Here is a 22,808-nt window from a genome sequence, read left to right as displayed (position 1 = left end):
CCTTTGTCTCTGTTTCAGAAAAACAAACATGACTTTTGCCTGTGACTCTGCCTAAAGATCCCTGCCCCTAACTGAAAGACATCAGTAGGTCCTGGGGGTGGGCTCTAACTCAGGGAAAATAAGATAAAAGGAGATTTCCAGGTCTCAGTGACTCTTCTGGGTGGCCTTTCTCCTTCACTTTGCAACAAACTCTCCCTTCTGCTCAAGTATTTCACTATTCCTGGCTGTATTTCTACACTGTTCCAGACAACAGGGACATGATCATAGGTCGGGACCATCTCTAGTTGCCCTGAGGTGGCCTCTGGAGGCTCATCTTAAATCCACAAAATGGAGAAAAGCAATTTCTCACTTTCTTGTGATTTATGGGGAAGTGTGTATTGGAAACATTTGAAACCTTCCAATGAGTAAAACCATGGTGGTGCATCTATCTGTTCATCTATCTGTCTCCTCTACAAGTTTTCTCTCAGTAAAGATGGATCACATTCATATACCTAGGAATTTAGACAGTTTTCAAAAGTACTATGCATCTGAATCATTTCTTTGGAGTAACTAACAGCTCTTTTCAAAACACAAGTGAATCCATAGTTAAGTTCTTAGAGTTTTAGAATTCAAGAGCTTTTGTTGTGCAGTGTGGAATATAATCCTAGGCACAGAAAAATCACCCCATAAATATCTCTTGACTGTTTGATGGCTCTACACAGTGCATCCATGAAGATAATATACGTGCTTGTTAAGAGTTCAAGATGACATGGCAAACACAGTTTCCACCCCCATTATAGTCATTAGAACAGTTACCATAACATCAACTAACAAAACCTCTTTTGTGACAAACTGGATATTATTGCCACAGTACTTTAGAAAAGGAAAAAGGTCTGAGACAGCAAAAGAAAAATCAAGAGTCATGGGAGAAATTTCAGCTCATGATTATTTAAATATAGTTCTTGAACTATGCAACTTTTGGGTAGGGACAGGAGGGGGAAAGCAGGGAAGGAAAAGAAGCGGTGACATTGTTCAAGAAGAATTGCACCCATTACCTTTCTTAGGAAATTACAGCCTCTTTGTCCTACTCTCTAATAACAATAAAATATATTTCTGCGCAAGTAAGCTCAATTTAAACAAATATTAATAAAAAATTTCAAAGAAAAGTCTAACTTGCACATTTAAAATGCTTAAATATTCCACGTATCTGAATTTACTGATTTGGAAAAAGGCTCATAATTATTCAGTGAACATGTTCAACATCAAGAGCTTACTCACAATCTCAGTTTCCTCTTTTCCTGTTTTTAAAACAGGAAGTTAACATATGCTCAACAGGGGCAAATATGCACAGACTATTTTTATATGTTTATTCTAATAGTGAATTAAATTTTATATATTTGGCATTTAAGATATTTACAAGCTAGTTTAGAAATTCAAGAACAAGGCCAAATCTCTCTCTCTCTTTTGAAATTCCATGTCACTTAATTCACATTTCAATTCCAACCAATATTGGTATTTCTCAATACTTACCTCTAGGTGAAGGAGGGTGAATATGATTTAAAAAAAAAAACAAAACACATTGGGGCTGGGAAGGTGGCTCAGTGGTAGAGCGCTTGCCTTGCATGCATGAGGCCCTGGGTTCGATTCCTCAGCACCACATATGCAAAAAGAAAAAAGCCAGAAGTGGCGCTGTAGCTCAAGTGGTAGAGTGCTAGCCTTGAGCTGAAGGACAGCGCCCAGGCCCAGAGTTCAGGCCCCATGACTGGACCCAAAAAAAAAAAAAAAAAAAAAAACACAGGAAGCCAGGCACAGGTGGCTCACACCCATAATCTTAGCTACTCAGGAGGCTGAGATCTGAGGATCGTGGTTCAAAGCTAGCCTGAGCAAGGAAAATCCGTGAGACCCTTAATTAGCCACCAGAAACCCAAAGTCGTGCTGTGACTCAAGTAGTAGAGCACTTGCCCTGAGCTGAAGAGCTCAGGGACGGTGCCCAGGCCCAGAGTTCAAGCCCCACAACTGACCAAAAACAAAAACAAAACAAAACACACCTGAAAATGTTTGTTACATTAACAATAATTTAGGAAAGGGGATAAATCTGATCAAGGTACATTGTATTTATATATGGATATATCAAAATGAAACCCTTTGTATAACTAACTGCTACTAACAAAAATGTAATGTACAAAACAAAACACCCTACTTTACCTGTGATAAGAAAAAAAGTCTTTAAACCAAATGGGCATCAGTGACTCTACAGTAAGGGCCCAGGAGCAGAACCACCCTAACCTTAGTCCAAAAGGCAACTCTTCATGATCTATCTACTTCCCACCAAGACAAGAACAGAGGATCACTCTATAACACCAATAAACTGCCTTTTCTTTTCTGAAGACTATGTAAAATCGACTTGGTTTAAGGACTAAAACGAACTCTAGTTATCTGTGAAGCATAAATCGAGTTGGTTGTATTACTAACCTGAGGGAGAGGGAAGACCAGAGACAACCTGCTTATATGTTTTACACAGTAGTTAAATATATACACAAGTGGATATAGTTCTCTGCTTAATTTGTAAGCACTAGCTGAAATGCCAAATTGGAAGACTAAGCGTTGCCCAGGATGACTAGTCATCTCATTTCCAAAGAAGGCTTTGTTTTGGCTTAGTTTTCCATTCATGCTTAGCATGATGAAAATGGACTGCACAAAAGAAACAGAAACAGAAAAAGGAAAAGAAAAAGAAAAAAAGAAAAAAGAAAGTCTGCTAGGCACTTATTTCTAGTTGCAGTCCAGGAGTAACAATCAGTGTTTAGTCAAGCTCCAGTTTATCACTGACACTAGCTTCAAGAAAGAACAAGGTGGTCAAGTTTCTCATTCCTCACAATGGCTCTGTAGTAGATGTGAAGACTTGCTTCTTTCCCTAGGAAAGGAGGCTGTGATTCAGACTAGTCAATTACAGGCACCAAGAAATGACTAGCAATAGAATAAAAGAGGGGCTACACTACTATTATGATGGGCTCTTGAGTTTTAGTTTTCAGTTGATAAAGCAAACAATCACATAAATATCCACAGTGAGCGCATCCCTACTCCCAAGGGCTCAAATAGGATGGAGCTGGATGACCCAGACTGTAGAATACCCACAGTTACATACTGGATGACCCAGACTTAAAAAACCCACAGTTACATACTGGCTGATCAGAAAGGTTGAGTAGGATCAGAAAAGGAGAATAGAAGCACAGGTGGAAGAAAGACAAACTGTGTTCCATAAGCTCATGTATATAAGGCAAAACATTGCTCACGACACGCCAAAAGAATAGAAGATTAACCATGCAACTATGTTCAGTGTTTGAGGAGCTGATCCCAGCCCAATCCAGAGTTCCTTTATGGTTTCAAATTCTTCCACTTTTGAAAGACTTCTTAAGATTAAAGTCCAACTCAAGCCATTTTTCATCTAAAAAAGGGTTGAAAAACTAGGAATTCCTAGAATCTGAAAGAGCAGAGATACAGGCAGGAAATACATCTATATAACCTCACTATTAATCTATTTCCTTAGTGATGCCAGAAACAAAGGGAAGTGGGTATAGCAAAGGCAAACAAGTGAGTTCCAGTACTGCATTGGTTCACCCTTTGTTCATTCCTATGCCCCTAAAAAGACAAAACAACAACAACAATAACAACATGTTTCCATTTCCTGGAATTATTTTGTTAAGTAGTATTTTAGGTGTTCAAAGGAGTTGCACCTTTGGGTTCCTGGGGGAGAGGTTTTATTGGAAATAAGTCTCACAGACTTTCCTACCCTCAAATCTCAGCCTCCTGAGTAGGTAGGATTGTAGGCATGAGCCACTGGGTGCCTGCCCTTACAGTTCACATCCTATGAAGTACTTTGTTATTAAAAAAGTATCAAGACAGCAACATAAAAAGACTTCCTGATGGGCTGACAAAAATGAAAGATAAACAGAGTCTGAAGGAGAGGCTATCAAAATTCACAGACATGCCTGTCTTCTACTTAAGAGTAATTTATTGCCCTAAAAAGCAGATTTCTTCAAAGAAAAAAAGCCATTTCACCTTTCCCCCAACTATACAAAAAAAAAAAAAAAACTAATCTAGATAGCACACCATCACAATCATTTAATAATTATTTAAAGGCCTTAGGGGAGATTATCAGACATAGATTAGAGTCTCAGTACTGCAGAGGACTAGTCAAAAGCATGTGTGGCAGGGCTGGGAAAGTGGCTCAGTGGTAGAGTGCTTGCCTTGCATGCACTAGGCCCTGGGTTTGATTCCTCAGCATCACATAAGCAGAAAATGCCGGAAGTAGCGCTGTGGCCCAAATGGTAGAGGGCTAGCCTTGAGCAGAAGAGCTGAGGAACAGCGCCCAGGCCCAGAGTTCAGGCCAGCAAACTCCACTTGGGGAACATGGCTCTACTGCCAACTTCAGCTATGCAATGCCTTCTTACTAACCACCCACAATGCTTGACAGTTTGAACTACAGAAAATCTAAGAGTCACAGAACTCGGAAGCTTGTCACTAAAGTATCCAATAGATATTTAGGATTCTTATTCTTTCCTATAAGACTGTGATAAGCACCCTGGAACTTGGCAACAGGCAGTATCAGTTAAGTGAACTCCATGACAGAAGGTAGACTTGGATCAACAAACTACAAAGGACACACGTAAAAGGCCTTATAACTCAAGGATATTTTTCACACAAACGGGTGCATGTAAGAAGAAATAAGGTGTGCACAGTGGCTGAGATCATAGTTCAAGGCCAGTCCTGGAGGAAACTTTGAGAGATTCCCCCTCTTAACCAATGAAAAGCTGCCCCTGGCTGGGCATGGTAGCTGAAACCTGTAATCTAGCTACTAGGAGGTAGAGACTGAAGGAATCAGGGTGGCATAAAAGTTCATCATCCTCGATGCTATTCAATGGCCAGGTGCCTGACATACCCAGCGACCTCGGGAAGCACACACAGGGTGGCAGCCCAGGCTGACTCAGTTAAAAAGGGAGACAATGTCTCTAAGCAAGACAGAAAGGGACTGGAAGCCTGCATCAAATGGCTACATGGCTGCTTTACAAGCATGAGATCCTGAGTTTAATATTCAGCAGTGCCAAAAATAACTGGGCATGGTAGCATGCTTGTCAACCTAACCATGGTGGAAAGTGTACACGGATGGATTGAGGTCTGGGCTGACCTGGACATAAATGTGAGACCCTAGTCAAAAACTGAGGAAAGCAAAAAGGGATGGGAGCATGGCTTGAGTGGAATAGGGCCTGCCTACCAAGGATGAGTACCCAGTACTTCTACCATGACTTCACCACCACACCACCATCACAACCACCACCAAGTAATTAACAAATTCTTTGAGAGGTAGCTGGTAATTCCCTCCCTTCAGTGTAGGCTCCCATGGTAGCTCAAGTCTGATGAGCAGAATATAGCAACAGTAACAGTTCATGATTTCTATAACGAGTCCAGAGACCAGAAAGGACAGGTGGCTTTCAGAGAAGCCATTCTGAATTGTTTGCTGTGCAGAAAGCAAGTTGCCACTAATACTTAAGATGTCCGATTGTAAAAGGTCCACACATAAGGAACCAATGTCTCTCACCAATAGGTAGATGAGCATGTCATCTTGGAAGCAGATCTCCTAGCACAGTCAAATCTCTGCCAAAATTGTCTTATGAAGCTTTGAACTAAATCCACCTGCATAAAGCGGTTCTTAAATTCCTGATCCTCACAAACTGTGAAGAAATGAATGTTGTTTTATGATGCTAACTTTTAACATTTGTTATAGTTGTTTCAAGAAGTAGCTGGGTATGGTGCTTCAGGCTTGTAATCTCCACTGTTCAGCAGGAGGATCACAAATTCAAGGCCAGCCTGGACTACCTGGTGAGACACTGTCTCAAACTTACAAACAAAACAACCTCCCTACCACCAATAAAAGAAGTAAGTTAACATATTAAGTTCATGAAATGCAGTGCTTAGATTATAGTAAGAGCTCAAAAACTGCTTATCTACATTTTCAGTGGCTTACAGCTCACCAGGAACACACAACAATCCTAAAACTGGCTGCACAGAACAGCATTATAGAGCTGTTACACAGAGAAAGGGAGTTAACTATTTCATCCGTTTAACTGCAATAGTATTCTCACAATCTGCTCGCCTCACCCCTGCTCACCTGTACCCATATTTCCATTTTCCCTCTACTTCTGTCAAAGGTGGAGTGGATTAACTTCACCTCTCTCATTTCATGTCACTTCTCAGATTTAAAGAAATGAAAACAAAGACTCATAGGTTTAGGTTTACATATTCTTGCCAAGGAAATAGAAAAGGGATTGGGGAGGGGGGTTGGGGACGGGTAAATAAACTGTGAAGTAATGTCAGACAGATCAATCTCCAAAGCATACTTGGACAGAATCACATTTATCCTTTCCTTCTTTATTTTGTGTGTATGCTCATACTGGGACTTGAACTCAGGACCTGAGTGTTTTCACAGTACCACTTGAGCAACAGCTCCACTTCCAGATTTTTGGTGGTTACCAGAGTTAAGACTCTCACACACTTTGAGCTGGGTTTGAACTGCAATCCTTGTGTCTCAACCTCGCTTTTCCTACCTACTTTAAGGGTAAAATTCAAAGAGAATTAACTTCCTGAATAAGTAGCAGCATTTAAGATATCTGAAAAGTGTAACCTTATATAACCTTTCTAATGTATTAATTACTGCTTGTTAATAAATATTCTGGCCACATTATACCTTGATTAAAATCTGTATCTGATTAGATTATCTCATATAATAAAAAAAATAATGACATACTAATGCTGGCAAAGATGAAAAGAAACAATTTCTCATACATACAATTACCCTACAAAACACTAGCAGTTTCTTACCAAACTAAATATGCTAATTACCACACAACCAGTCTAAACTCTAGTTACTCGTATGTATCCCAGAGAAATGGTCACACAAAAAACCCTGTCACAAATGTTTACAATAATATCCAGACAGGCAGCAAACTCTTTCCAAAGCAGGTGGGATCACAGATGTACGCCACTGTGCCCAAAGGAAGTTTTAATTCTAATTGACAAGAACTCCAAAAAAAAAACAACAACAAAAAACTCACATTATACTCATACCTCTAAATATAAAAGCAAAAACACTACTTTGAAAAGACAAAGAGTCAAGCCCACTAAAAGCCACAGAACTAACATGCAGGCAGGTTACATTTTGTAGTAGTGGCTTTGATGAATTCACTAAGAACTCACACTTTTCAAACAATGTTTTCATAGGGAAAATTCTCTCAGTATTTGTTTGCCTTTAAAATTAACACATAAGGGGAAACAGAGGAGGGGGAAACAGATGGGAAGGGGAAACAGAGGAGGAGGCAACAATGCATGATAAGAAATGTACTCATTACCTTGTCCATGTAATTGTAACCCTTCTGTACAGTATTTTCACAATAAAAAAATACATAAAATTAGCCCATAAGCAGATATACAAAACTGTTATAACAGCCCATTTTAAGTTATCTACTTCTTCTAGTTCACAAATGTGTTTAAGTATACAAAGCCCAGGGCTTTAAGAGTACTGCCAATGTATGTTGCTATATATGACAGTCTGATACTGGGATCTTTGGCTTTTCAATATCCTACTGCAGAAAAGCTTATAATGAGTGAACGAACAAATGAACAAAAAGAAAGGAAGGCAGGAGGGATGGTGGGAGGTAGGAAAAGACAGAATAAAGAAGGGAGGAGAGGGAGAAAAAAAGAGTATCTCCAGAGAAAGCAAACCACTTTTTTTTTGGTTAGTCCTGGGGCTTGAACTCTGGGCTTGGGTGCTGTCCCTGCGCTTTTCAGCTCAAGGAGAGCGCTCTACCGCTTGAGCCACAGCGCCACTTCCAGTTTTCTAGTGGTTTATTGTAGATAAGGGAGTCCCAAGGACTTTCCTATCTGGGCTGGCTTTGAACCTCAATTCTCAGATCTCAGCCTCCTGAGTAGCTAGGATTACAGGCATGAGCCACTGGCACCCAGCTAGCAAACGACTTTAAAACTGAGTTACTCGGGCTGGGAAGGTGGCTCAGTGGTAGAGTGCTTGCCTTGCATGCATGAGGCCCTGGGTTCGATTCCTCAGCACCACATAAGCAGAAAAAGCTAGAAGTGGTGCTATAGCTCAAGTGGTAGAACGCTAGCCTTGAGCTGAAGAGCTGAGGGACAGTGCCCAGGCCTAGAGTTCAGGCACCATGACTGGCAAAAAAAAACAAAAAAAAACAAAAACTGAGTTAGTCTCTTAGCTTTTCCAACAGTAGGCATTTCCAGAATCAGAGTGTAATCAATGTTAATTCATAACCAATATCTACTACCCTACTAGAGAAATTACCCTCCACTACAGATACACTTGTCTGACCTAATAACCACCTCTAATTATGTCAATTAACCATTTATATAATGATTGGATCAAGTCAATAAATTTAGGGGAGGAGGGAATACTGAGGTTTAAATTCAGGGCTTCATGGTCACTCGGCAGGTGTCTACTACCAAACCACATCCCCTCAGCCCTTTCCTATACGGGTCATTTGTGACAAAGGGTCATACTTCTGGCCTGAGTGTGGAACCTGACAGTGATTTTAAGCTAATCATATCATGGCTGGGATGACAGGCACACACCACAATACCTAGATCTTTTTCTGTTGAGAAACTCTGGAACTCTGCCTTGGCTGGCCTGAATGCCTGGTCTTCCCAATTTCACCTTCCCATGTAGCAAGGTCCACTGTGCCCAGCTACTAGCTACTGACTGAAGGTGGTGAGAGTTCCTGAGCTTTGCTGCCCAGGCTTGGAATCAAACCACAATATTCCTCATCTTGGCCTCTCAACTAGCTAGGATTAGAGTCGTAAGTCACTGCTGCCCAAAAGGCTTATATATTAGATGTGCATGTGACTATGGAGATTAAGACTTCACATGACTCACTTGTGTTCAGAGCAATAAGATGGATCACAAATGTCAGAAACTTAAAAAAAAAAAAAACACCAATGTTGAGTTGAAATTGAGAAGTAACCTAGGTTAACGAGTATAAGTGCTTTCGAATAAATCTAAAACAGTTTTTTCAAGTTTAAGATATTTAATCTGCGTTCTCCCAGCACTGTGGAATTGGTCAGTGACTACAATGGAAAGAGATCATTAAATTAAGCCCGTGGTTTAGATTATGTTTCGTTAAGGCCTAAGTAAGCAATGAGCTTTCTCTGGGTCTGTTTCCTGATTTTTAAAATCAAAGTATAAGAGCTGACCTTCAGGTTCCATTGTGAACCTGAAAGTATACTGAAAAGGAAGGCTTTTGTTAAAAACATGCCAGTCACTCAGTCAAGAAAACTTGTGCTTGCCACCAAAAGCCTTTCAATCAAGCCACATCTCATTATATATTCATTTAAATTTAAATTTGATTTTATTTTTATTTGCAGCTCATGCAATAATTCACGGAATGGGATCGTAGGCCAGCCACAATTTAAAGAGTTGCCTGAATTAACCAAGGTCAATGGGCGGCAGAAGTACTGATGAATAAGTATGCAGCCATTTTATCACTCTGACCACTGAAAAAAATGCACCTCAATTGTGTTATTTTTATCTTCTCCTTGTGAACAAATTATATAGTGCTTAAGTATGGGAATTCTGGAGGCAATGCCCAGACCTATTAGCTAAAACCAGCCACTAATTATTGAGGCCTCAAATTTCTCTTCTGCAAAATGGGAAAATACTAACAACCTGACTTCTAGGTTAAAAATACTCAACAATAATATCTGGAAAACATTTAGGAGCACCGGGTGCCGATAAAACATGAAATAATGTTTGTTAAGTAACAACTTCTACCTTTGCCAGCTTTTGCTGGCAAAATCAGAAAGAACAAAATGAAATACATACTTGGTTTCATTCAGGCAGCTGAATATACTTTGAAAAGTTATCCGAAATAGTGCTTTAATAACTACTTAGGGAAAAAGACCACATTAAAAAAAATCACATCAAAAAGACAGATACTTCATTGTTAATACTGGACTTCCAATGTGAAATGTTTTTATGGGGGGTGCATTATGGGTTGGGGGCCTTGCACATTAGTCATACCTCTGGCCCTTTATGCTTATTTTTCAGTCAAGAGTCTCATATTTTGCCCAAGGATGGACTTGGACCACCATCCTCTGATTTCTGCCTGCCACAGGAACCATGGCACCCAGCTTGGTGAAATGTGTCTTCAGGTCATCAACTGTCAGGAACTTGGCATTCCTTTTCAACGTTTAACACAGTAATGAGAATATGGATTTGTAATCTAATAGATTTGTGAAGAGCTCAGACAAACCTGTGCATTTTACTGGGTCAGTATTTTCCATTGTGTGAATTTCAAGCAGCTTAGGTGGTTTCCAGGACTGTTCTCTCCAATGGAGAAAGAACTCACAAAACTGTCAGAACCTGGGAGCCTGTGAAGGATCGTTGAGAGTGGACATGACTTGGCCTGTCAGTGATCTATCTAGTACCTGGTGTGCCAGCTCAGCTGTGGCCAGAACACAGACCAAGATATGTGTGGGCAAAACAGCTCTCCAAGTGCCAGAGAGTCTGAGTTGTAATATGACCAAATAAAGTCACAAGCAGCATCCCAGAGACACAGTTCTATTGTGCCAAAGCTCTCAATCACTACTCCAAGTGCCACGTCTAAGCTATTGTAATTTATTTGGTTCTTAGTGGAGGAAATTTCCAAATCTAAATATAATAGAAAACAACATCAGAAATCTGAATTAGTATATGTAGACACAAAAGTACAATATAACTATGATTAAAAAGAAATCTTTCTAGGGTGGTTAATAGTACACTGTGCAATACTTGTTAAAGGTACTATAAGCAGAAGAGATGAAAATGCATCTTTAACCTTATACTTCTCACCAGATGCAGGTGGTTGATGCGTATAATCCTAGGTACTCAGGAGGCTGAGATCTAAGGATCAGGGTTCCACTAAAACCCAGGCAGAAGAGTCTGTCCATAAGAATCATCTTCAACTAACCAGCAAAGTCAAAAGTAGTGCTGTGATTTGAGAAGTATAACACAGTAGCCTTGAGCTAAAAAGATCAGAAACAGTACCAAGGCCTGAAGTTCAAACTCCATGACTGGTATGCATGCAGACAGCATGCATGCATGCACGCACACATGCACACCCCCCCAAAAAAAAAGAAAACTTACACTCCTCAAGTCCACATGCAAGGAATGTAGGACAAATGACCCATAAACCTCAGGTGGCCCTTTAAGGCTAGTCATAAAGTCCAGTAGGGTTCGAACTTAAGGCTTTACAACATTTGCTCAGTGGTAGGCAGGTGCTTTACCATCTGAGTCATGCCCTCAACATTTTCATCCCAGTACCTTTACTGTGCTAGAAAGTACACCATTCATTGGAAAATTTCAATTGTATTTACAATGTTATTTTAGACGGCAACACACACACATACACACACACACACACACACACACAAATGCTAAAAAACAGAATGAAGACGAGCTGGTGGTTCATGCTGGAGCTCCTAGCTATTCAGGAGGCTGAGATCTGAGAATCACACTTGGAAGCCAGTCAGGGAAGAAAAGACCATGAGATTCTCTAGTAAACTACTCAGAAAAGGCCACAAATGGCACTGTGGCTCAAATGGTAAAGCACTAGCTTTGAGAAAAAGAATCTCAGGGACAGTGCCCAGGCCCCCAAGGTCAAGCCCTAGGACTGGCACAAGAAAATAAGAACAACAAAAACAGAATGAAAATCAGATAAAGCCGGGTACTGTAATCCTGGATAGTCAATTAGAGGAAGAGGATGGCAAGTGTGAGGTCAACCCTGGCTCCTTAACAAGTGTGTCTTGAAGGTCATACACCATTTGGGGTGAGAACACACACACACACACACACACACACACACACACACACACACACGCGCGCGCGCGCACACTTTTCTAACATCCCAGTCAACACCACTAGCAGGCATCAGTGCTTAACTAGATCAAGACAAAATTCCTGAGTGTCTAATCTTCGTAGGCTATACTGGGTTAATCTTTTTTTTTGGGGGTGGGGGGTGGGGGTCAGGTTGTGGGGCCTGAATGCTGTCCCTCAGCTCTTCAGCTCAAGGCTAGTGCTCTACCACTTGAGCCACAGTGCCACTTCCGGCTTTTCTTTTTGCTTATGTGGTGCTGAGGAATTGAACCCAGAGCCTCATGCATGCAAGGCAAGAGCTCTATCACTAAGCCACCTTCCCAGCCCCTATACTGGGTTAATCTTAACACCTCACCTGGCTCATTTCAGAATAAAGTCTTTCCTTTTCTCATTTTGACTTGGAGGAGGCTCTTCAACTTCTGTAAGCCCCATTTAAACTCTCGTTCTCCAAGAAAGCAGCTCCCTGGCTGCTCCAACTCTTTCTTGTCTTCTGGCTCTTCTGACACTGTGTTGTCTTTCTGTACCACTCACCACTTCCTCTGTCTGTTCACAGGATTTAGTCAAGTCCTTTACAATCATAAAATGCATTTTATACATCTGTCATTGTAACTTTAAACTAGGGATCTAGTTTTATGGAATTAAGTTTCCTTGTGCATCTGACATTTATGAATGACACACAACTTGGGCAAAGCTGTAGTTGGATGGTATTCTACACACACACACACACACACACACACACACACACACACACAGAATAGTCTGTGATATATGAGAGTCTGATATGTATGTTTCTCTCTTCAAGAAACAAACATGCAAGCTTACTTGCCAAACTAAAAGAAACTAGTTATTGTTGGATATTCAATAGCCCCCAAAACATATATTAAAGAAATACTCAGAGATGTGAACTGTTGAAGCAGGTCATGAGAGCTGTAACCTAATCATGGCTCATCTCATTGATGCTACATAAATCGATGGCATTACTGGGAGACAGCAGAAGCTTGTTGGTATGACCCGAAACTGACGGATTCTTTGAAGGGTGTGTCATGTCCCAGGCCCTTCCCGGCATGATTTTCTTAGCAGCCACCAAGTGTGCAGTTCTACCCTCCCACCAGCCTCCCACCACAATGTTTTCTATCCTGCATTGGGATCAAAGCCAATGGAGTCACCTAACAATGGACTGCTGGGGTAACATATGTGAAAGAAAAAGGTGACGACATAGTGAACATGTATCAGAAAGTTAGTTTGTGGCAAAAAAAAGAGTTCTTATGATTGCCAATTTCCTAAACATTTGGATGGCAAGAATACACAGTGTCTGATGTAAAGTCAATTGCTAGCCAGGCACTGGTGGTTTATGCCTATAATCCTAGATACTCAGGAGGCTGAAATATGATGATCACCATTCAAAACCAGGCCAGGCAGAAAAGAGCCATGAGATTCTTACCTCCAATTCACCACCCAAAAGCTGGAAGTAGGGTATGGCCCAACTGGTAGAGCACCAAGCTTGAACAATAAAGGGAAGAGACAATGCCCTGGCCTTGAGTTTAAGCCCCAGTACAGATAAAATGAATGAACAAATGAATAAATGAAAAATAGGAATTTTTCTTGGGGGTGTGGGGGGGGATTGGATTTTTAACAGGGCCTCTTACTTGCTAGGAGGCCCTTGACCTGAACCTCAAGCTCATCCCTATCACACTATTCTGATACAGTGGAAATGACTGATCTAATCAGTCATATTTGGGAAAAACAATGGATATAGATACACACTGCCATCTCCTCAGGCAACATTTCTAGGTCTCAACACACAAGCAGAATTCATTTGTACCTACTCCGCTGCCCTATGGTGTAGCTTGTGAGAGCTCCTCTTGCCAAGTGCCACAGGACCTGGGGGAGATTTGGCTGACCCTGCAGCAGAGGCCAATGAGCAGGCCGAGAGTGACTCTCACATAGACAGAGAATAATTAGCTCCTTTCATGAGAGACATTTGCAAGTTTTATGAGGCATATCTGAATTTGTTTTGAAGGAAATCATTAAATGTGTGGTTAAAGCTGCCGATACCATGAACTTTCACCATTGTTTCTTGACTGAAAATAAGAGTAATTTTCCTGTGAAAATGTAATTTGTTTTCTGGGAAAAATAAATGTAGATTGCTGGGACACTCCCTTGGAAATTTTCACTCTTTACTACTTATGAAGACATATAAAACTATTTGTTCAAACTTGAGTGTGCATATTATCATACTATTTTAGTTAACTAGAATTCAATTCTGGTTGAGTAGATCTAGTGGGGCTTGGCGTTCTCCACTTCCATCTGCCAGGTCCACAGACCATACTACTCAGATTCTACACAAAGAGTGGGCCAAATTCAATGTGCAGAGGATCCCAAGGAAGATCAAGAGGTTTATTAAAAATGAAGATTCTTGGTCTCCACTCTGAGATATTCTTAGTAAGTACGGTTGGGCCCTAGAATCAGCAATTTTAAATGAGGACCCTAAATGACACTGATACAGACAGCCCACAGAATGGGAAAGACTCCTAGAAACCTCAAACAATTACTAATCAAGGTGGTTTTTTTTTTTGGGGGGGGGGCGTTGGTCGTGGGGCTTGAACACAAGACCTGGGTGCTGTCCCTGAGCATCTTTTGCTCAGATAGCATCCACTACTTTGAGCCACAGCTTCACTTCCAGTTTTCTGGTGGTTAGTTGGAGATAAAAGTCTCACTGACTTTCCTGCCTGGACTGGATTTAAACAGTGATCCTGAGGATTACAGGCACATTGATCAAGTTTAATGTCTCTCTTAAGAACTTGCTGGGAAAGACAAGGCAACATTTATGCCAAGTAACCATATGGTGAGAGAATAAAAGATTAAGAACTAACTGGTTAATTCATGATTTGCTCTCTAAGATTACAATGCAAGCAGGCACTGGCAGCTCATACCTATAATCCTAGTTGCTCAGGAGGCTGAGGATCATGATCTGAGGATCCTGATTCAAAGCCAGCTCCTTGAGACTCTTATCTCAATTAACAGCCAGAAACCAGAAGTGGAACTGTGGCTCAAAGTGAGAGAGTACTATCCTTGAGCAAAAAGAGCACAAGGATGGTGCCCAGGCCTTGAGTTAAGGCTCTAAGAACATGAACACCAACACAAAAGATTAGAGACATTTTATTTTAGGGAGGAAAAGAGGGGATGTTTTGACTAGTAAACAATAGCTAGTAAGTATAAAAAGGTTACTTTTAGACAAAAAGCACAAGCATACCTCCTACAACATAAGCAGTATAATCTCACATCCCACATTCCAGTTGGGATGTTTTTTTTCTTTTCTTTTACTGATCCAATCTACGTAGGGGAAACTTTATTTAGGCCCTGGGCATGGGACTGGCAGAGGCCGAGCTGGCTCTCAGGGGCACCAATGTTACTGGAAAAAATATGGAACACTTCACGAATTTGTGTGTCATCCTTTGTACATGGACCATGCTAATGTTCTCTTGTATCGTTCAATTTTTGTAAGTGGGCTGACAAAGTGAGCAAACATTCCACATTCTTGAGCTTGTTTGCCATTTAAGTCCTGTCTCCCCCACCCCCCATCCTGCATTTTTTTAGATAAGAGATCCCATAAAAAATAGGAGATCCTACTTTTTGCTTGGGCTGACTTCACACTTCAATCTTACCTCTGCGTCCTGTATAGGTAGGACATCTACATGCCCAGCTTGTTTTCTGAGATGGTCTTGCAAATAAATGAATTTTTTTAAATGTTATCTTTCTATCTACAGCCTCATAAGTTGGCAAGGATTACATAGGTGTACTATGTGCCCGCCTTGTTTGTTGAGATGTGTGTCCTGCTAACTTCCACTGGGCTGCTTGGGCTGGCCTCTGACTGTGATCTTCTCAGTCTCTTGTGTGCCAATCAAGGATCTGACATTAAAGGTATACAATACAATGCTTGGCCCTTGACAGTTCTCAGGAACACCATACTTTTTCATGATTAAGTACTATGATATAAAATTTGCTTTTAATTTAACTGAACTTAGTGAAATATATCCTGTTGTGATCTCTTAGAAGTTTGGTCATGTTAAGTCTCCTTGTAAAGGAAGAAGGCAGAGTGTAAGCCATGTTCTGTGGACTGAAAATAACACCTTGATAGACAAATAGACAACTACCTACCATAAAACAGGAGTTTCTAGGTTAATGGCTTTTCCTGAAAATGCACTGCTGTTGTCTGTAGTTCATGTCTTAGAGGATAGAAATTATGCATTAACAATTTGATCTTTTTGTGTGTGTCTGTACTGGAGCTTAAACTCAGGGCTTTAGCTTTTTCCCTTAGTTTTTTCACCCAAAGCTGGCACTTTGCCACCTGGGCCAGTTTTTTTTTTTTTTTTTTGGTTACTCGAGGGGCTTGAACTCTGGGCCTGAGCCCTGTCCCTCAGCTCTTCAGCTCAAGGCGAGCGCTCTACCACTTGAACTACAGCACCACTTCCAGTTTTCTGGTGGTTTATTGGAGACAGAGTTGCACTGACTTTACTGCCCAGGCTGGCTTTGAACCCTGTGTCAACAGCTTAAGTAACTCCTGATATACATCAAGTTTATTATACAGGAGCAAGCACCGACAGGACATGATGTGAGCTTGAGGAAGTAGGGGAAAAAAACAGTTTCAATCTAAAGGCACAGGAATGGCAGGTTTGACTCTAAAGACCAACAAAGGCCGGATTTTTTTTTTTGGGGGGGGGGGAGGTCAGTCATCGGCTTGAACTCTGGGCCTGGCTGCTATCCCTGAGCTCTTCAGCTCAAGGCAAACACCTTGCCACTTGAGCCAAAACTTCTGGTTTTCTGGTGGTTTATTGGAGATAAAAAGTCTCAGACTTTCCTTCCCAGGCTGGCTCTGAATCATGATCCTCATATCTCAGCCTCCCGAGTACAGGTTTACAGGCATGAGCCACCTGGCGAGCCCAGACTTTTGAAGTGTGAAAAGCCCATGCCTGCTAGAGCCATTTAGGAATGGCTGAGGAATCCAGGGCCTGTTCAAGACTCCAAGATGGAAACATTCCTTTTGGCTTTAAAGTAATTAAATCTCTATCTCCAGGCATTTAAAGCAGTCACACGCACACCTAAGACTATACATTTAAATAAGTGTACACACACACACTCTAATGTTTTTAAATAAATACATATATTGAAGTATAAAGTTTTTTTTGCTGAAACGGAAAACTCCATAAAACCAAAGTGACAATAGTGTAATCATTACATTTATCTGCGTTATAAAACCTTATAAACTTTTAGAACTTGGTTATTTTTTCATTGTAATGTAGCTCTGGAGATATTATTTTATGTGTCAATTTCTTTTTTAAAAAAAATTTTTTGGGTCCGGTCGTTGGGGCCTGAACTCTGGGCTTGGGCACTGTCCCTCAGCTCTTCAGTCCAAGGCTAGCGCTCTACCACTTGAGCCACAGTGCCACTTCTGGCTTTTTCCTTTTTTCTTATGTGGTGCTGAGGAATCGAACCCAGGGCCTCTGGCATGCAAGGCAAGCGCTCTACCACTTCCTAGCCCTTATGTGTCAATTTCTAACCACTCAAGTGTCATCACTTGGGAGCTCCAAGCCAACAAATAGCACAGGTGCAGGCACACATGGTGTTCTAGACACAGCCTCCAGCCCTATCAGAAGTGACTTCCTCTAAGGAGGATCACACCCTCCCTTTCCAAGTCCATTTCTGATGTAAAGAGTTAAAGAATACACGGACTATGTTAAAAGCCATCCTGTATTTCTTCCTACCACACTAAAAGTCCGCCTGGTAGAGAGCAGCAAACCCAGCAACCACCTATCCATCTCCATTTCAGGCTGATTTGTTTAATAATTAATTCTTAATAACCAGCAAGGAAGTGAGTTCACACTCTGCCTCTAAGGCTTTTAAAAGCAGTCCACTTTTAAACAAATAGTAAAATGCTGGCTAGTTCACCATGCCCCTAGACTAAAAAGTTATCTAAATGTGACAATGTAAAGTTTAAAGCTTGAATACATTCATCCATCTTCTCATTTTAAGAGAGAAGTTATTTGGGAAAAGGAAACCATGTTATTAGTTTATTCTGATGTGGCAACCTGACTTCCATCTGTGGCCCTAGAAGTACCTCACCTTGTTTAAAAGAAAGATAAACTGTTCTTTAAAAAGGATTGGAGCACTGTTTCTAAACAGGACATCCTGGTTGACTTGAAGTGTAACTCAAAGTAAATTGTAATTTTTCATCATTTTCAGTTGAAACCAAATCCTATCCATAAAACCAGACTCTGGCCCTGAAGAAGTTCTTTCTAAAACAATGGAAAAGTACTCTGGAAGTTAAAATGCCTAAGAGACGCAGAGAAGCAGGAAGCCTTGGGATCTGGCCTCAAGTCTTCCTGAGCTCCTCCAATGAGTCACCCACTACTCATTCCAAGATGAAGAACAGGTGACAAGGCTTGCTTGCTTCCATTACCTCTCCTCACATGGAAGACCAACTTTGAGAACCAACAGCTAAGAGAAAAAGGAAACATTACTAAAGTTGCTACAGGAGATCAGAAAATGGAAGATCTCCTCTGTTTCCTTATGTTTAAAAAAGCCCAAATTTGAATGTGTTATAAAGTTTGATGGTTTTTGTGGTCTGGGTTTGTTTGGATTTTTTTTGGAGGGGTGGTTTTGGTGGTGGTGGGGGTTCCCCCCAGTATCTTCTTTTCTGTTCTTTAATTCCCAATTAGTCTCAACAAAATGCTTTGAAGTTACACGTGCCACATGAGAAACTGTTCGAAAGGGATTTATATTGTAGATCCTGGCCTGTAGACCAGAAGAAATGTTCCATTTGCTACCCTTCCTATCGATACAATGCAGTGCACCAAACCCCCAAATTTTGGGACTTGAGTTTACAGGGGCTAGCAGGTAAGCCAGGATGATCTACAAAAGGGAAAGTTCAGAGGATTCCCACCATGAATACTGTCTTTGGTGGTTCTGATAAAACAGGACATGGAGAAGAAATGGACATTATATAGAGTTGTGTAATACTTGACAAACATACAAGCGTTTTATTACCTCCATTATTTATTTAATCCTAACTCCAACTAGGTGAACTAGGTAGGCCCAATCTCCATCTCCATTTGCTAGACATAGAAATGGAGGCTCAGAAAGCATTTTGTTCAACGAAAGTGTAGAACCCAGAACAAGCTTGATTCCTGAGTCCAGGAGCCCAACACCCTCCATCAGCACTCGACCTGTTGTGACATACACTTTTCCAAGTTCTTAGAAATTTCTACACACCCCTGCTGTTACCATCTGAGAAGTCTTGATAGAAACTTGATAGGAGTGCTTGAGAGCAACCACCTAGCTTATTTTGTCTGATCTACTATGATTTTAACAGTGGGCAATATAGTAATTTTTCTTTGTTTTCTGTGTTAGAGCCCTACTACTTCAAACAGCATGTGGAATTTCACAGAGCAAACTTGACACCCTGAAAGGCTCATCTGTTTGTTGAAGCAAGAGATCAAAATACACTTAGAAGCTTTAGAAATCTCCTTTTTATGTCAGATCTATAAGCTATGATCTAGGGGGAAAAAAAGATGCAATCACAAATGAGTCATGCTAATAGCACTGTGCTAAAATCTTGCCAAATAAATACCACTTATTTAAAAAAAAAAAAGGACTAAGACTGAGCACTGGTGGCTTATGCCTATAATCCTAACCCCTCAGGAGGCTGAGATCTTAAGGATCTAGGTTCAAAGCCAGTCCGGGCAATAAAGTCCATGAGACTCAAATCTCTGATTAACCACCTGAAAACTGAAGTGAAGCTGTGACTCAAGAGTGGTAGACTGCTGGCTTGAGCAAAAGAGCTTAGGGACAGCATCTAGAACCTGAGTTCAAGCCCCACAACTGCCACCACCACCAACGAAGAGTAAACTGAATACTGGTAATGTAAGAAAGTCTAAGATTCCATACTGGGTGGGGAGAGAACAACAACATTAATTTCATATATTTACTTATATAATTCTAACAGGATGTATCATAATCAAAGCTGTCTGAAGGCCTTTCTCCCTCCTTTCCTCGGTTTATTTTTACTTAGTTTTTGAGGCAGGGTTTCATTTTGGGGGCCAGGCTGGACTACAACTTGCTTCATAGTCCAAACTGGCCTCAAACGAACTCTAATACTCCCAGTTCAGCCCCCTCAGGTGGTGGGATTACAGGCATGTACTAAAATGCCTAGCTGGAATGCTTTAAAACCATTATAGAGTCCAATGGCTATATGATGTAGGTGAGTTGGCTTCATCTGTTGCTGAGTATTCAAAGTTAACCTAATTCACTACAAGTAATAGTGTACACTTCAGAACCAACCGTCCATTTCCCCCACTATTATTTTATATAGTAATCATGTCAGGTAGGAACACAATTTTTTATTTTATTTTATTTTGTCGGAGGTTTAGCCTGAACTCTGGGCCTAGGCTCTGTCCCTTGGCTCTTCAGCTCAATGCTTGCACCCTACCACATGAGCCACAGTGCCACTTCCAGCTTTTCTGCTTATGTGGTGCTGAGGTATCGAACCCAGGGCCTTATGCGTGCAAGGCAAGCACTCTACCACTGAGCCACCTTCCCAAACCTAGGCACACAATTTTTTTAAAGTCACATGCTAGTAAGGATTCTATAACTATTTCTGGCAAGTCCTTTGACGTCTACTTTATGACTTTTTTTTCTGCACTAGAGTTTTAACACTTAATTGCAAGCCTCATCTCAGCCTCCTAAATGGCTAGGATTAAAGGAGCACAGGGCTCACTGGGGTCTTTCTATGTTGGTATGTCAACATCTTCCAAGAACTAGTTGTCATCTTATATTCCAAGATTGCTGTTTACATCTCAGGTTATCTTGTAGGTAACAAGAAGACAGGACAGAGACTTCCACTATATTGGGACACGTGTTATGTCACATCTGTAATCCTAGCTACTTGATAGGTGAAGATCTAGAGGATCACAGTTGGAGGACAGTCATAGCAGAAAATTAGCAAGACCCACATCTCACTCAGTAAGCTGAGTATGGTAATGAGTGTGACCCCAGCTATGTAGTAGTTACACGGAGGACTGCTGTGTAAGTAATCAGACAGGAAAAGTAAAATATAACGAGAGACTACCTTTAAAAACAACCAAAGCAAAAAAAGATCTAGAAGTATATATAAATTAAGCAATAGCATACCTGTCTAACAAGTATGAGGGAGTGCGTTCAAACCCCACTACTTCACCGACCACCCCACCCACCCAAGAATAAAAAGGGAGAAAGAAAAAAGAACCTAATGAACATGAACCCACCATGCCTATCTATCATGGATCACTTTTAAGGTTTTTAGTATGAGACAAATAGATGTCTATTATGTTTAGGACAATTTCATACTGCATTATTCTAAACGTCATTTAATTCAGAGAGGACTTCATTGAGGGTTAAACTTACAGCCCTGCACGTAACTAGGTAGGAGTTGCACCACTTCAGCCATGCTCCCAAGCCCATTTTTGCTTTAGTTATTTTGGAGACAATATCTCAGTCATGGCCAGTCCTGCCTGAACTTCATTTTTCCTGTATGTGATATGGAACTTTTAAATAGTTTATTATGATTAGTGGTGCCTTCTAGATAATTTCTATTTATAATTCCTCGAAGGTGGGATGACAGGTCTTCCACAATGCCAAGCTCTTTATTGATATGGAGGTCTCACAAAGTGTTTTCCCAGGAGGATCTTTAACCCATCTTTAACCACCTTCCAAGTAGCTCAGATTACAGGTATGATCTACTACACCTCACATTGTCATCCATTTTAAAGCTAGGCTTTAACCAACCTATTTGTTAAGCCTAAATAAAAATAGAAAACCGTGTAGAAATATTTTAAGTCCTTAAGTTTTTGAGTAACAAGTATGAAACAGAGCAGCCTTACTTTTATTGTTTGCTGATCTTAATTCATATTTATTAAAGGTATAAACTATAAAAATTTTAATATTGTGAGACTTACACAATGTACTGAATGGTCGAATCTACTTCACTGATTAAATACAAAAAAGAAGGGGCTGATCCTAGGAGCTTGGCTCGGGTCTAAGAGCACTTGCCACACAAGCATGAGGCCCTGTTCAAATCCCTATACTGCACCTCCTTTTCCCCTCAAAAAAAAAGTTGTTGGATGTGGTGGCTCAAGCCTATAATCCTACCTACTTGGGAAGTGGAGAACAGGGATGCAAACTGAGGTAAAGACTGTTAGACTCAATTCATTTTGAGCAAGGTAGCTCAAGTGTGTTATCTAAGCCCAGGGAGCGCAATGAGTGCAGTAGTAAATACCTGTCATTCCCAGCAACATAGGGAAGCACAGTAGGAAATCAAAGCCCAGGTTAGCCTGAGTATAAAGCAATAGCCTATCTCAAAAATAATGGAAAAAGGGTCGGGCTCCAGTGGCTCATGCCTTTAATCCTAGCTACTCAGGAGGCTGAGGTCTGAGGATCATGGTTCAAAGCCAGCCTGGGCAAGAAAAGTTGTGAACTCTTATGTCCAATTAACTACCAGAAAACTGGAAGTAGCACTGTGGCTCAGGTGGTAGAACACTAGCTTCGAGCTACAGAGCTGAGGGAGAGCACCCAGGACCAGAGTTTAAGGCCAATGACCAAAATCAACAAAAAATAATAATGCATCCCTCCCAAACCTAACAAACCAATTACTAAATGGGCAAGGGAACTAAAGAGGGACTTCTCAAATGAAGAAATAAAAATGGCAAAGAAACACATGAGGAAATGTTCCTCATCCCTGGTGGTGAAGGAAATGCAAATAAAGACAACCCTGACATACCACCTTACCCCAGTCAGAATGTCCCACATCCACAAATCAGCCAACGACAAATGCTGGAGGGGATGTGGAGAAAGAGGAACCCTATTACACTGCTGG

The sequence above is a fragment of the Dipodomys ordii genome, unplaced genomic scaffold, assembly GCF_000151885.1.
Source record: "Dipodomys ordii isolate 6190 unplaced genomic scaffold, Dord_2.0 Scaffold4, whole genome shotgun sequence".
NCBI classification, from domain to species: Eukaryota; Metazoa; Chordata; class Mammalia; order Rodentia; family Heteromyidae; genus Dipodomys; species Dipodomys ordii.
The sequence above is the reverse complement of the archived record's forward strand: the minus strand, read 5'-3'. Positions refer to the sequence as shown.